This window comes from Rhinatrema bivittatum, chromosome 5 (genome assembly GCF_901001135.1).
Source record: "Rhinatrema bivittatum chromosome 5, aRhiBiv1.1, whole genome shotgun sequence".
Classification (NCBI taxonomy): Eukaryota; Metazoa; Chordata; class Amphibia; order Gymnophiona; family Rhinatrematidae; genus Rhinatrema; species Rhinatrema bivittatum.
The window spans coordinates 378,228,728-378,244,863 of record NC_042619.1 but is presented as its reverse complement, the minus strand read 5'-3'; positions in this window follow the sequence as shown (position 1 = coordinate 378,244,863).

The window sequence follows — 16,136 nt, the reverse complement described above, 5'->3', positions numbered from 1 at the left end:
CACAATACCCCTGGTATCAGGGTTAGGGCACAAGTTCTAGTCACATTGACTGATCACATTACTTGTTTTGTCAAGCTACCAACTGTTTCCATTTCCCATCCCCCATATACTGTCAGTAGGAAACTTGGTAACATGAATAAATAAGAGGGCAGCCAATAGGAATACATATTCATTCCTAAACTGACCTTAACTGACCTGAAAAGTGTCAAATTGTATCATTTTCAGTTAGTGCGCACTAACTCCCGTTAGTGCGCACTAACTCGAGTTAGTGCGCACTAATCGGAAAAAACGATTTTTAACGATTTTTTAACTAAAAAATCGTGCCTAAGACGATTTTCTTGCCCTGCCACACGATTTCTATCGTTAAGACGATATGGAAAACGATTCACATCCCTAATACCATATGCAATAACAGGACAGAGGGTTCAACTGGGTAATCCGAAGGCATATGATATGTGCAGAGGTACCAGAATATACCCCATATAACTACGAAATTAGCATTGTAGATGGTATAACCTCATAGGGGGAACAACGGTTGTGGGAAGGGGGGAGGCTCCTGAGCGCATATCACACGGTCCTCGACCCCCAAAGGAAATAGGGGTGGAACGATTTCAGGGGGGTTTAAATAATCCAGGGAAGGGGAAGAGTCGGAAGAACATGGCGAATTTGGGATGGGGAGGGGGGGGGTTAGGGGGATCTGGTATATTGAACGGCCATGCATTGAGGGATATGGATGGAATACATGACACTCAATCAGACAGTCTAAGAGGCCTGGGGGCTCAGGCTGGGAGGCCTCGAGGTAATGCCACCGTAGTACAGTTCCGCCCAGGGCACATCTTTGTATTCATAACATGACGACTATCAGATGCGGGTCATGGAATGTGGGCGGCATTAGCTCGCCGATAAAGAGGCAAAAAATTCTTAGTGCTTTACAACAGAAAAAAATAGGAGTTGCATGCCTGCAAGAAACACACTTGACAGCAGAAGAAAGTCAAAAATTGAAACGAAGCTGGGTGGGACAATGTCTGTACTCTCCGGCAGTACATAGAAAGGCGGGAGTGGCGTTATTAATTCACAAAAACCTAACATTAGAGGTGACCCACCAAATACACGATGAAGACGGATGATATCTAATAGTAGTGGGGAAAATTAAAGGCAAGGAATATACTTTTTGTATAGTGTATGGCCCAAACTCATACTCTCATTCTTTCTTCCAAAATATCGTGGCCCAATTACTTTCCTCAGCCAGGGGGACGCTTATCCTGTTGGGAGACTTAAATTGTGTAAGAGATCCACTGATAGACAGAACAGGACCGGGGACAACAAAAACGGGAAAGAAGATAAAGGGAATTGACTTCCTATGCGCAGAATTGAATCTGATGGATATCTGGAGAACTCTTCATCCACCCGAACATGATTATACTCATGTATCGCGAGCGCATGCCACAATGTCATGGATTGACTATATCCTAGTGGCAGAGGATAGCTTTCCTAAGATCAGTAAGGAGGTTATCGGTCCTATTGAGATCTCTGACCATGCAGTAATTTGGGTAGACATAAAAAGCACGGAGGTTAATCCTGACTCTGTGTTGTGGAAGTTTCCAGGCCATTTAGCAGATAATCATAAATTTCAGGAATTTCTGAAAGAAAAATGGAGAGAGTACGAGTCACATAACCAGCAACATAAGACAGATCCGGTCTTATACTGGGAAGCCGGAAAAGCGGTTATGAGAGGGGAAATCTTGGCTTACCAGATAGCTCGCTCTAAAAATATGCATAATCACATAAAAAGATTGGAATCTCAACTTAAGATCGCTAAATAACGAATGGCTAACACTAGACAGGCATGAGATGAATATCATGCCCTTTTGCATTCATTAAATGACTGGCTGCATAAGAAAGCACAGCAAGCGAATCTATTTGGAGAGCATAAACTGTTTCGATATGGAAACAAAGCAGGTCGGCTGCTAGCCAATATGGTCAAACTAGCTAGGGGAAAATCATACATAACTAAACTGAAAGACAAGCAGGGAGTCCCCATTACTAAAAACACAGACATCTGTGCCGCATTCCGAGAATTCTATGTAAAGCTGTACACAGATGACAGAACTGGGGGCATGGCACAGGAGGCAGATTTTTTCAGGGACATTAAATTGCCAAGTATTAGGCCAGACCAGTTGGAACAGTTAAATCAGCCGCTCAGTTTGGTGGAAGTAATCGGAGCAATTAAAACGAGTAAGAGAGGCAAGGCACCAGGGCCTGACGGCTTTAATGTGGAATATTATAAGTCATTGTTATATCAAGTTGCTCCAGATCTATTGCAATTTTTTAAGGAAGCACAACAGAGACAGAAGTTTCCTGGGGACTTCACAAGAGCCTATATAACAGTTTTAGAGAAGCCGGGCAAAGATCCGGCATTCACATCGTCCTATAGACCGATATCTCTGCTAAATTTTGAAACAACAATATTTGCCAAAATATTGGCGGATAGACTAAGCCTCGTTTTCCCAACCATAATTACAAAAAATCAAGTAGGCTTTGTGAGGGGAAGGGCAGTTAGTACGAATGTCACTAAGCTGCTAATAGCCTTGGAAGAGTGCAAAACTCACGGAATCCCTGCTCTAGTTGTAGGATTCGACTCTGAAAAGGCATTCGACAGGGTGTCCTGGCCTTATCTTTTTTCGGTCCTGGGTAGGTATGGGATTCAGGGAGACATAGTACGCAGCATTGAAATGTTATATAATTCCCCAAAATCGGCTATTATAGCCAATGGCCATGTGTCAGAGGATTTTCAACTGCATAGAGGTATGAGACAGGGATGTCTCTTGTCCCCATTACTATATATCCTGACTATTGACCCTTTGTTACGGAAAATTGAGGCAGATCCAGCTATTACTGGGTTTCAGTTGAGAACACAGGAATTTAAGGTATCTGCCTTTGCAGACGATGTTTTAGTATTTTTAACTAGACCACAACTCTCGCTCCCAAGGGTACTGAATCATCAGAAGGTATTTGGCACGTTCGCTGGGCTAAAGATAAATGAAGAGAAATCTGAAGCCATGGATATTGGGGTAGGGGTCAGAGCAGGGTGGGAAGGGACATTTCCTTTACACTGGGTCCCCCAATCCATGAGGTACCTGGGCCTTCAAATAACCAGAGAAGTGGGACCATTTAGAGAGGCAAATGTTCGGCCTTTACTAGAGAAAATGGAAAGCAGATTGAAGATCTGGGCCTCGCTTCCTTTATCTATAATGGGAAAAATTAGCTTGTTAAAGATGACGGAGCTTCCACGCTGGCTCTATGTATTACAGCAGCTTCCATTTTGGCTGTCCAAGCGGGAGATACAACAAATCAATCGGGTACTACGAAATTATATTTGGGGTGGGCGTCGGGCGCGAGTGTCTTTGCATTCTCTGATGCGCCCTTACGCACAGGGGGGGGCTATCGTGCCCTAATTGGAGAGAGTACAATTTGGCCTGCTTGTTACGACATATGCAGGACTGGTTACAGGGCACTAGTTTTTACACTCCGTATGAGTTTATAAAGGAGTGGACTTATCCGTATCGCCCGGAAAACCTGCTCCAGGTTGAAGCAGCCGGAGTTCCGTCATCTTACAAGCGTAAAATGTTATTACAAGACTGTAGAAAAGCTTGGAAATTTTTATGTAAAGAAAAACTGGGCAATTCAGGGCAGACCTCCCAGTATCTAACCTTCAGAGGTAATCCCTTGTTTGAAATAGGGATGTCCAGTCCGGTTTTCCGAACATGGGAACAAAAAGGATTGACTAAAGTGGAACAACTATGGGATGAGGGAGCAAGCTCTGTGCGGAGCTTCAGAGACGTACAAGACACATAGGGGTAGATTTTAAAAGAAGCGCGATCAGCCTACTTTTGCTTGCGCATCAGACTCAAGCAAAAGTACGCTGGATTTTAGTAGATACGCGCGGAGCCGCGCGTATCCACTAAAATCCTGGATCGGCGCGCGCAAGGCTATCGATTTTGTATAGCCTGCGCGCGCCGAGCCGCGCTGCCTCCCCCCGTTCCCTCCAAGGCCGCTCCGAAATCGGAGCGGCCTCGGAGGGAACTTTCCTTTGCCCTCCCCTCACCTTACCCTCCCTTCCCCTACCTAACCCACCCACCCGGCCCTGTCTACACCCCCCCCTTACCTTTGTCGGGGGATTTACGCCTCCCGGAGGGAGACGTAAATCCCCGCGCGCCAGCGGGCCTGCTGCGCGCCGGGCCGCGACCTGGGGGCGGGTACGGAGGGCGCGGCCACGCCCCCGGGCCGTAGCCATGCCCCCGTACCCGCCCCCAAAACGCTGCCGACACGCCCCCGGAACGCCGCGACGACCGGGCCCGCCCCCCGACACGCCCCCCTCCGAGAACCCCGGGACTTACGCGAATCCCGGGGCTCTGCGCGCGCCGGGAGGCCTATGTAAAATAGGCTTCCCGGCGCGCAGGGCCCTGCTCGCGTAAATCCGCCCGGTTTTGGGCGGATTTACGCGAGCAGGGCTCTGAAAATCCGCCCCATATGGTATAGACTCAAAAGATTTCTATGCTTATCTGCAGGCTAGACATTATATGAATACCATGCACAAAACGCTGGGAAGGGGTCCGCAGGTTAAGATATTAACGGATTTCTTTATGCCAATGGGTAAAAATCTGAAATCATGCTCTGACTTTTAAAGTGCATTAAGAAACTTAAGACAGGAAGAGACGTTGCTGGAAATACAAAAGAAATGGAAGGACCAGGCTGGGATTTGTTTGACCACAAAAGACGTCGCACAGATTTGGCTGGATTGTTTGCAAACTACGGAAAACGTTCACTTGCGAGAGACAGGATATAAGGTACTGCGCTGCATGTATATGTCCCGAACCAGACTGTATATTGCTAAGATAAGCACCACGGATAAATGTTTGAAATGCAATCAAGAACCAGGGACATTGATGCACATCTTATGGCACTGCGATACGGTACAGCAGTATTGGGAGCAGGTAACTAATGCCTTGAGCCAAATTCCACTAAATGCAGTGCCTCAAACGCCGGAAGTGTGCTTGCTTCGTTTCTTTCAAGGCACTTTGGACAGGGTGACAAATTGGGACCGAATGTTCCTGAGGAAAGCACTACTAGTGGCGCTCCAACCCATATTGGCTGAATGGATCACGGCAGAAAGGCCACGAGTAGAACAGTGGCAGACCAGGCTATATAAGCTTTTGCATTTCGACTACCTGACTGCGAATTGTAAATCTCCAGAAGCAAAAGCAAACTGCCACAGGATTTGGAATAAATACTGGGCTACTCTGACACCCGCCATGCAGGACTGCGTCAAGAATGGTACCATCCCATGATATTAAGCTAGAGAAACGGGAGACGTGATTAATGGAAGCACAGATCCTCGGGCGGGAGGGTGGGGGGGAAACAAAAAACATAAAATACGGACTACCACAAGGTACTCCTACAGAACCAGAAGGCAGCGAATTTATGTAATGTATAACGGATGACTGTATGCACTTAAGTATGTGGAATTTGGTATAGTTTATGTTAAACTGGTTTGCATTGTTATATAATAAATATGGGGCGGATTTTCAGAGCCCTGCTCGCGTAAATCCGCCCAAAACCGGGCGGATTTACGCGAGCAGGGCCCTGCGCGCCGGGAAGCCTATTTTACATAGGCCTCCCGGCGCGCGCAGAGCCCCGGGACTCGCGTAAGTCCCGGGGTTCTCGGAGGGGGGCGTGTCGGGGGCGTGTCGGGGGGCGGGCCCGGTCGTCGCGGCGTGCCGGGGGCGTGTCGGCAGCGTTTTGGGGGCGGGGACGGGGGCGTGGCTACGGCCCGGGGGCGTGGCCGCGCCCTCCGTACCCGCCCCCAGGTCGCGGCCCGGCGCGCAGCAGGCCCGCTGGCGCGCGGGGATTTACGTCTCCCTCCGGGAGGCGTAAATCCCCCGACAAAGGTAAGGGGGGGGTGTAGACAGGGCCGGGTGGGTGGGTTAGGTAGGGGAAGGGAGGGTAAGGTGAGGGGAGGGCAAAGGAAAGTTCCCTCCGAGGCCGCTCCGATTTCGGAGCGGCCTTGGAGGGAACGGGGGGAGGCAGCGCGGCTCGGCGCGCGCAGGCTATACAAAATCGATAGCCTTGCGCGCGCCGATCCAGGATTTTAGTGGATACGCGCGGCTCCGCGCGTATCTACTAAAATCCAGCGTACTTTTGCTTGAGTCTGATGCGCAAGCAAAAGTAGGCTGATCGCGCTTCTTTTAAAATCTACCCCTATATGTTTAAAAAAAAAATCTACCCCCTCTAACTTCAGAAGCGCTTGAAGTTGAATTTGGTAACACCATATCTTTTTCTCTGTTCATACATTTTTATTGAATTCACAATCTTTTTTTTTTTTATACGGTTTCCATTTAGTGAACAGAACATTAATTCATCTAGGCAGATACTTCAGCCATATTGCACAACAGAATTTATCTAATGACACAACAAAACAGGAGGTAATTACAGCACCTGGGATTCATAATAATCTACAGACTTGCTGACATTTTTTTACGTCTACTATATATTTGGGTTGCAGCAGCAGCTTCCAAAACCAAATCAATCTGTGGAATAACAACCATTTAAAAAACCTGAACGATCTACGTAGACTAATCCCCCTATGACTTTGAGTTAACATACAATTTATAGTATATATTAATTCATGAGAAAGGCCTGAAATTTCAATAAGAGCAAGTCACTTTTAGTCTTCTCTAAAACTATACTGCTGTCTGTAGCAAAGGAACCCTGAACTTAACACTGGAAAATGAAAGCTCATAATAGTTGTTCAAGTTTGCAAGTTAGCTGCTTATTAAAGGCTTGATAATTTTTCTATCATAAAACCATCCTGATCCAGTGACTTATGAAGTGTTAGAGATTTCGTGGCTATGTACTTTCCTGCATTAATGCTACCACATGTGTTAATGCATGTTAAATGCCTCTGTTACATCTTAATTCACCCGGTAGTAACACATGATAATGAGCATATGTTAATGCTAGCTCTTTTTTTTTTTGCATTACCACTGACTTTCACATTAAAACTGAAAGGAGCCGCGATGGAGAAGGTATAGAGAAGGGCGACCAAAATGATAAGGGGAATGGAACAGCTCCCCTATGAGGAAAGACTAAAGAGGTTAGGGATGTTCAGCTTGGAGAAGAGACGGCTGAGGGGGGATATGATAGAGATGTTTTAAATCATGAGAGGTCTAGAACGGGTAGATGTGAATTGGTTATTTACTCTTTCAGATAATAGGAAGACTAGGGGGCACTCCATGAAGTTAGCATGGGGCACATTTAAAACTAATCGGAGAAAGTTCTTTTTCACTCAACGCACAATTAAACTCTGGAATTTGTTGCCAGAGGATGTGGTTAGTGCAGTTAGTATAGCTGTGTTTAAAAAAGGATTGCATAAGTTCTTGGAGGAGAAGGCCATTACCTGCGATTAATTGAGTTGACTTAGAAAATAGCCACTGCTATTACTAGCAATGGTAACATGGAATAGACTTAGTTTTTGGGTACTTGCCAGGTTCTTATGACCTGGATTGGCCACTGTTGGAAACAGGACGCTGGGCTTGATGGACCCTTGGTCTGACCCAGTATGGCATGTTCTTATGTTCTAATGTAATATACTAATAACTCATTTATATTTACTATGTATTTCTGTAATCCAAAAATCCACATTAAACTTGTAGATGAACGGGTACATTTTAAAACCTGCACACGTGCGTCCATGTGTGCAAGGTTCCCGGCCCGCATACATGGACGAGCCGATTTTATAACATGCACGCATTGCCGTATGCATATTATAAAATCCAATGCCTGTACGCACATGCGCGCCTGATTTTGTATCACTGCAAGCGTGTGTACGCGGGTGTCCGATTTTGCACGTATCTGCACGCGGGTGCCCCACTCCCGCGTGCATGGGGGGGGGGGGGAATTTTTGTAAAATCCAAGCAGCGACGCAAGTAGGTCTACCCCAGTTCCCTCCCAGTCCACTCCAATAAAAGAGCGGACTGTGAGGGAACTTCCCTATCCCTAACCGTACCCTTCCTCCCTCTTCCCCTCTCTTTCCTGACCTCTAAACCCCACCATCCTACCCGAATTATTTTCTCCCTGAACTTAACTACTCCATGGAGCAGGTTCTATGCACTGGCTGGCTGCTGGCGTACGCTTCCCCGGGACAACGCCTTCGCCCCTGCCAGACCCCACCCCCCCGTCCGTGCCTTTTTTGTAGCCTGGCACTTCCATGCATAGAGGGAGATACGCGCGTGGCTGGGCTGTTTAAAAAATGCACTCGGCACGTGCATGGCCAGGCCGCGCGCTCATCTCCCAGGATTTGCACGCGCCGGGCTTTTAAAACTGGGCCCAATGTGTTTACATTAAAATGTGTGGTAATGATATGTTTCTAATACACATTATTGTCACAAGGTGAATTTTAAAAGGCTGGCATGCACTGAATTTAGGGGATGTGTGCACAAATCAAGCTTACACGTGCCTTCTGTATTTTCAAACCTCTGAGATGCCTTCACTTCTCAGGCTGCATGCACATCTCACTGAGATTCCAAAAGGTTCGGGGCATGGACATATAGATACTCATGAACCTGGGCTCATGCTGAGGACAGTGCCACGCAAGTTTACTTCTGCAATGGAGGAGCGGCACTGACAAAATATTTTAAAATAGCCATGTCTGACGGGTTTATAGGGTCTGGGGTAACTGGGGGGAAATGCAGGACCTAGTTCTTAACTGGGCAAACTGGTAGACGAACAGGTGAAACTGGCAATGGCATGGACAGGCGCCTTTTCTAAAGTACCCTGTCCTATGCAGCAGCAGAAACAAGGTTTACATGGCTAGGTGCACCCAAATAAAATTGGGCCCATATGCGTGCGTGGCCAGTGTAACTTACAACATGTGCACCTCTGTGTGCGCGAGTAATAACATAACCATGTCCCCGGCCCACGCGCCTATGCACTCACATCAATGTGCGCTCGTGCGTCTGTTTCAGAGTTACTGTCCCTGTCAGTAACTTTCAAAGCAGCGCGTGGGCGCACATGGGTGAGCACATTTGTTGGCCCATGTCCAGCGACGCGGCTCTTTTATAACATACACATGTCTATGAATGCATGTTATAAAATAGCCTGAACAGGTGCACATGAGCATGCAATTTTAAATGGACGTCCGCCTATATGCATAAATATATGCATAAACCCTCAAGAACCAACCACGCCAGATCTGAACAACTCACCTGTTTAAGACACCTTCTCTGATTCATCAGTCTTCTTTAATTCATGCATAACTCGGATTTTTGCATATCAACAAGGACTATGTACCCACATAATTTAGACTACCCCTTTAATTATTCAAGATATTTATTCACGCTTTAAACATTCCTTACATTTATCCATGTCCTGTTGACGAGTTATTATTATTATTGTCTATGTAATATTTAATTTGTATTATTTATATTTATATGTTATATGTTATATGTTACTCATATGTTAAGAAACGCTGTTTAATGTAACGCCTTTATTGCGAAAGTTTTGTTCTATGTAAACCGACCTGATTCGATACCTGTATTGAGAATGTCAGTATATAAAAATCCGAAATAAATAAATAAATAAATAAATAAATAAATAAATGCCACTTCTATCGGTTGAGATTTTAAAAGACATACATGCATGCTAAAGCCATTACAAGTCTTACCAGTTCATTCCCAGTTTGCCCAGGGAAGAAATCGGACTTCAAATCCCCCCTTGCCTAGTTTAAAAGCTTCCCTTCTCTCCTGTTAACCGTGACCCTTAAAACCCCGCTGACGTGTTTATTATTTTTATTGTTTTATGATTTACACGCCATCCATAGCAGAAGTAAAGTTACGCAGCAGGGGACCGAGGCACGCGGCTGTGTACATAAGTATTTACGCGCAAATTTCAAGGTGAAATACAGGAATGCCCCGCCCTGACCACGCCCGTGCCCCACCCCCCCTTTCAGAACTTTTTATTTGGGCGCGTAGTAGGGGGCTACCTGTGCACATGGGCGACTTTCGAAATCTGCTCGGCCTGCAGCAGCCCGACTCGTGCGTGCGTCTCCTGGTTTTGGCGTGTGCCGGGCTTTTAAAACTCACCTGTAAATAAGTGCAGCTTTTCCACCTGGCTCATGAGCAGAAGTTATGTATGGAAAATCGTGACTTCTGCACAAAACGTTTTACAGTTTAGTCAAGACCGGCTCTCCGATAGCAATTCGTGGATGTGTATTCTGATGCGTGGATCATGAACTAAAGGGAATCCTGATTAAAACATGATTTGACCTATACCTAAAGATGAGCTAAATGTCCATCCACCGTCCTACTGCACATGCAGAATCAATAGTTTCTTCATTTTAGTTTGGTCATTTTTCATATCAAAATTCCTCTTCTAATGAAATAAGAACACTATCTTAATGTATATATATTAAACCCGATCTAATTTTGTGCCATATCTTTATACAATGTAAAACATAGTGCACCCATTTCCCTGTCCCTAAGTACCTTCCATCCTTATAATAAAAAAATAATTTTTAAACTAAATATTTCATATGTTAAAAACAATGTGTTGTTATACACAACTACAAGGTATATAACAAGAGATATATCATATTAGAAAGAATGTCCTAAAAAGAACCTAATAAGGAAAACAAGGTATGAATTGTTCAACAATGTTTATGGATTGAATCCCAGGATTCAAAATCTATACCTAAACCCAAATCTCCCAGGCCACTTTAGTTTTATTTTATTTTATTAACAATTCTTTTATAACACCTTCTCAATTAAGAATAATCTTCCAAAGTGGTGTACAGTGTTAAACACAAGCGCTCTGATACAATAATACAGTCTATTACTTCTCACACAGCACTTAATTTATTAAGTGGGTACTTTTGAAAAGCATTTACAAATGCCTAAGCAGGTGGCAAAGTGTGTGTGAGTGTGTGTGTGTGTATGGGGGGGGGGGGGAGAGTGTGTGTGTGTGGGGGGGAGATTGTGTATGTGTGTGTGGGAGCATGTGTGTGTGTGTATGGGGGGGAGAGTGTGTGGGGGGGGGGAGATTGTGTGTGTATGGGGGGGAGAGTGTGTGTGGGGGGGGTGAGATTGTGTATGTGTGTGTGTGTGTGTGTGTGTGCGTGTGAGAGAAAGTGTGTGTGTGTGGGGAGATTATGTGTGTGTGTGGGGGGAGATTATGTGTGTGGGGGGGGAAGAGAAAGTGTGTGTGTGTGTGTGTATGCTACACAGGGGTATACATGTTCCCACTAAAGTCCTCTATGAAAATCAGGGCCGAGGTCCACAAGTATGTTCTGTGCAGGCTATCATATAATTATCCTCTATATGTGATAAATAAGAAGAAAAAAATAATTTTGATCTGTTCCTAACATTAGTGGGCCAAAAGAATGTATTAGTCTGACATATAGTCATACGTTTTCATTTTCTTGAATTGAGTTGTCTGCAATTATAACAGTTACCAGCTGTAGCCAATTCAATGCCATTTTACTGAAACTGCTCGTAAGAAAACAGTGTCACCTTTCTTAAATAAAACACATATTTTCATACCGTGTGTACAACTCTTCACAGCTTTGCATTGCATCATGCTAAGGTAGGTGAGGCTGGAGGGGGAGGGAAGGCTATAACAGTGTGTGCACATCAGCTGGAGATTGGCTCCAACACAGACAGCTTCAACAATTTCAAGCCGAGCCCAGCAGTCTCCAGGCATTTTCTGAGCAGTTTGATTACAGGTGTAATACACACAGCCTTGTTAGTTCTCACTGATGAGGGAATTCTTGCCCCCGCTGGGTTCTGGCTGAGGTACTGACCACTGCTTTTTTTTTTTCACTAACAATTTCTGTCTGCTCCCAGGAGATTCTTTAATGAGCCCCTTCGACATGGCCAAAGGCAAAAAATGTACTCTAGAGCAGTGAGGCGAAAAGCCAAAGCTTAGCTTACTAGACAAAGCAGATATTTAATAAGGAAGTTTTGGTATCCTGCAATTCATTAACAAAGTTATGTTGTTGTCTACTACTAATAAACAGCAACACAGGTTTATTCTGTTATATCACTTAAAAGTGTTAAATATGAATCAATGGCAAGGTACATAAAAAATAATTAACTTCAATTATGACAAAAATGAATTAATTTAGAATGCTAATTAGAGTTAGGATCTGAAAGATTAAGTTGAAGAAGGACAGAGAATTGTTTTGTCTATGTATTTTATTACAGGAAAGGGATACTAGTTATTACATATCTATAATGATGTGTGGACACTGGAATATTGAGTGTACGGTGCATAAAAAATGTATTGTGTTGATCTGTGATTATATCATTTGAGTTTTATGTCATTATGGCTTTGTTTATGTAATTTATGTTGTTTCCATTAAGAACATGCCATACTGGGTCTGACGAAGGGTCCATCAAGCCCAGCATCCTGTTTCCAACAGTGGCCAATCCAGGCTATAAGTACCTGCCAAGTATCCAAAAACTAAGTCTATCCCATGCTACTGATGCCAGTAATAGCAGTGGCTATTTTGTAAGTCAACTTGATTAATAGTAAGTAATGGACTTCTCCAAGAACTTATCCATACCTTTTTTAAACCCAGCTACACTAACTGCACTAACCACATCCTCTGGCAACAAATTCCAGAGTTGAATTGTGCGTTGAGTGAAAAAGAACTTTCTCTGAATACTTTTAAATGTCCTACATGCTAACCATAGACTGCCCACTAGTCCTTCTATTATCCAAAAAAGTAAATAACCGATTCACATTTACACATTCTAGGCCTCTCATAGTTTTAAACACCTCTATCATATCCCCCCTCAGCCGTCTCTTCTCCAAGCTGTACACCCTAACCTCTTCAGCCTTTTCTCATAGGGGTGCTGTTCCATCCCCTTTATCATTTTGGTCGCCCTTCTCTGTACCTTCTCCATTGCAACTATATGTTTTTGAGATGTGGCAAAAAGAATTGTATGTATGTATACAGTATTCAAGGTGTGGTCTCACATGGAGCGATACAGAGACATAGAGCTGACAATTTCAATGTATTATCTACTATGACACCTAGATCTCTTTCCTGGGTGGTAGCTCCTAATATGGAACCTAACATTGTGTAACTATAGCATAGGTTATATTTCCCTATATGCATCACCTTGCACTTATCCACATTAAATTTCATCTGCCATTTGGATGCCCAATTTTCCAGTCTCACAAGGTCCTCCTGCAATTTATCACAATGCACTTGTGATTTAATTACTCTGAATAATTTTGTATCATCTGTAAATTTGATTACCTCACTCGTCGTATTCCTTTCCAGATCATTTATAAATATATTGAAAAGCATGGTCCCAGTACAGATCCCTGAGGCATTCCACTGTCCACTCCCCTCCACAGAGAAAATTGTCCATTTAATCCTACTTTCTGTTTCCTGTCTTTTAGCCAGTTTGTAATCCACAAAAGAACATCACCACCTATCCCATGATTTTTACTTTTCCTAGAAGCCTCTCATGAGGAACTATCAAATGCCTTCTGAAAATCCAAATACACTACATCTACTGGTTCACCTTTATCCTCATGTTTATTAACCCCTTCAAAAAAGTGAAGCAAATTTGTGAGGCAAGACTTGCCTTCGGTAAAGACATGCTGACTTTGTTCCATTAAACCATGCCTTTCTATATGTTCTGTGATTTTGATTCTTAAAACACTTTCCACTATTTTTCCTGGCACTGAAGTCTGGCTAACTGGTCTGTAGTTTCCCGGATCACATCTGGAGCCCTTTTTAAATATTGGGGATACATTAGCCACCCTCCATTTTTCAGGTACAATGGATGATTTTAATGATAGGTTACATATTTTTACTAATAGATCTGAAATTTCATTTTTGAGTTCCTTCAGAACCCCGGGGGTGTATACCATCCGGTCCAGGTGATTTACCACTCTTCGGTTTGTCAATTAGGCTTACCACATCTTCTAGTTTTACTGTGATTTGGTTCAGTCCATCTAAATCATTACCTATGAAATCCTTCTCCGGAATGGGTATTTCCCCAACATCCTGTTCAGTAAACACTGAAGCAATGAAATTGTTTAATCTTTCCACGATGGCCTTATCTTCTCTAAGTGCCCCTTTAACACCCTCGATCATCTAACAGTCCAACTGACTCCCTCGCAGACTTTCTGCTTCGGATATATTTTTAAAAGTTTTTTACTGTGAGTTTTTGCCTGTATGACCAACTTCTTTTCAAATTCTCTCTTAGCCTGTCTTATCAATGTCTTACATTTAACTTGCCAGCACTTATGCATTATCCTATTTTCTTCTGTTGGATCCTTCTTCCAATAGCCTCTTTCACTTCACCTTTTAAACATGCCGATAATCATTTTGGCTTCCTTTCACCTTTCTTAATGTGTGGAATACATCTGGATTGTGCTTCTAGGATGGTATTTTTTAACAATGTCCACTAGGGATGTGAATCGTTTTTTGACGATTTAAAATATCGTCCGATATATTTTAAATCATCAAAAATCTTTAGGGCCACGATACAATACCAATTCCCCCGATTTATCATCAAAAAATCGTAAATCGGGGGAAGGGGGAGGGCAGGAAAACCGGCACACTAAAACCCCCTAAAACCCACCCCCGACCCTTTAAATTAAATCCCCCACCCTCCCGAACCCCCCCCCCAAATGCCTTAAATTACCTGGGGGTCCAGCGGCGGTCCGGAAAGGCAGCGGTCCGGAACGGCCTCCTGCAATTGAATTGTGTTGTCTTCAGCCGGCGCCATTTTTCAAAATGGCGGCGCAAAATGGCGGCAGCCATAGACCAACACGATTCGACTGCAGGAGGTCATTCCGGACCCCCGCTGGACTTTTGACAAGTCTTGTGGGGGTCAGGAGGCCCCCCCAAGCTGGCCAAAAGTCCCTGGGGGTCCAGCGGGGGTCCGGAAAACGATCTCCTGCCGCGAATCGTTTTCCATACGGAAAATGGCGCCGGCAGGAGATCGACTGCAGGAGGTCGTTCAGCGGGGGTTCCGGACCGCCGCTGAATGACCTCCTGCAGTCGATCTCCTGCCGGCGCCATTTTCCATACGGAAAACGATTCGCGGCAGGAGATCGTTTTCCGGACCCCCGCTGGACCCCCAGGGACTTTTGGCCAGCTTGGGGGGGCCTCCTGACCCCCACAAGACTTGCCAAAAGTCCAGCGGGGGTCCGGAACGACCTCCTGCAGTCAAATCGTGTTGGTCTATGGCCGCCGCCATTTTGCGCCATTTTGAAAAATGGCGCCGGCTGAAGACAACACAATTCAATTGCAGGAGGCCGTTCCGGACCGCTGCCGATCCGGACCGCCGCTGGACCCCCAGGTAATTTAAGGCATTTGGGGGGGGGTTCGGGAGGGCGGGGGATTTAATTTAAAGGGTCGGGGGTGGGTTTTAGGGGGTTTTAGTGTGCCGGCTCACGATTTTCACGATTTTCACGATACTTCAAACACCCAAACGGCAACAATACGATTCCCTCCCCCTCCCAGCCGAAATCGATCGTTAAAACGATCGAGGACACGATTCACATCTCTAATGTCCACACCTCTTGCACACGTTTTACCTTTGTAGCTGCTCCTTTCAATTTTTTTCTAACTATTTTTCTCATGTTATCAAAGTTTCCCTTTTGAAAGTTTAGCACTGGAAGGCATGAACATTCCATTTTTATCTATAGCATTGGGGTTTTCATCCAAAATTTATGGAACTTGCTAGTATTGAAGGTATCTCCCTACACACCACTGTAGGCACTGTGGTAGAGGCAGAGCAATCAGTAGAAGCAGCATGGAGGAGGCTTGCATAGAGTGTCTATGGGCCAAAGCAGCAGCAGCTGCAATAGCATCAATGCCCCAAGGCACCAAGAGAAGGGAGTTGAGTAGCGGCTGTATAGGCAGTACTGCCCCCAAGGCATCAAGAAAAGAGCAGGGCAGCAGCAGAAATGGCATCACACACCAAGCTAATGAGTGAGGGGATGAGCAAACACTCAGCACAGGCATTAACACTGCAAGGAACTGAGGGCAAAAGGTATGGCACTGGTGTTCAATAATGGTGAACCAAGAAAGATTTGAGCATATGAGTTCA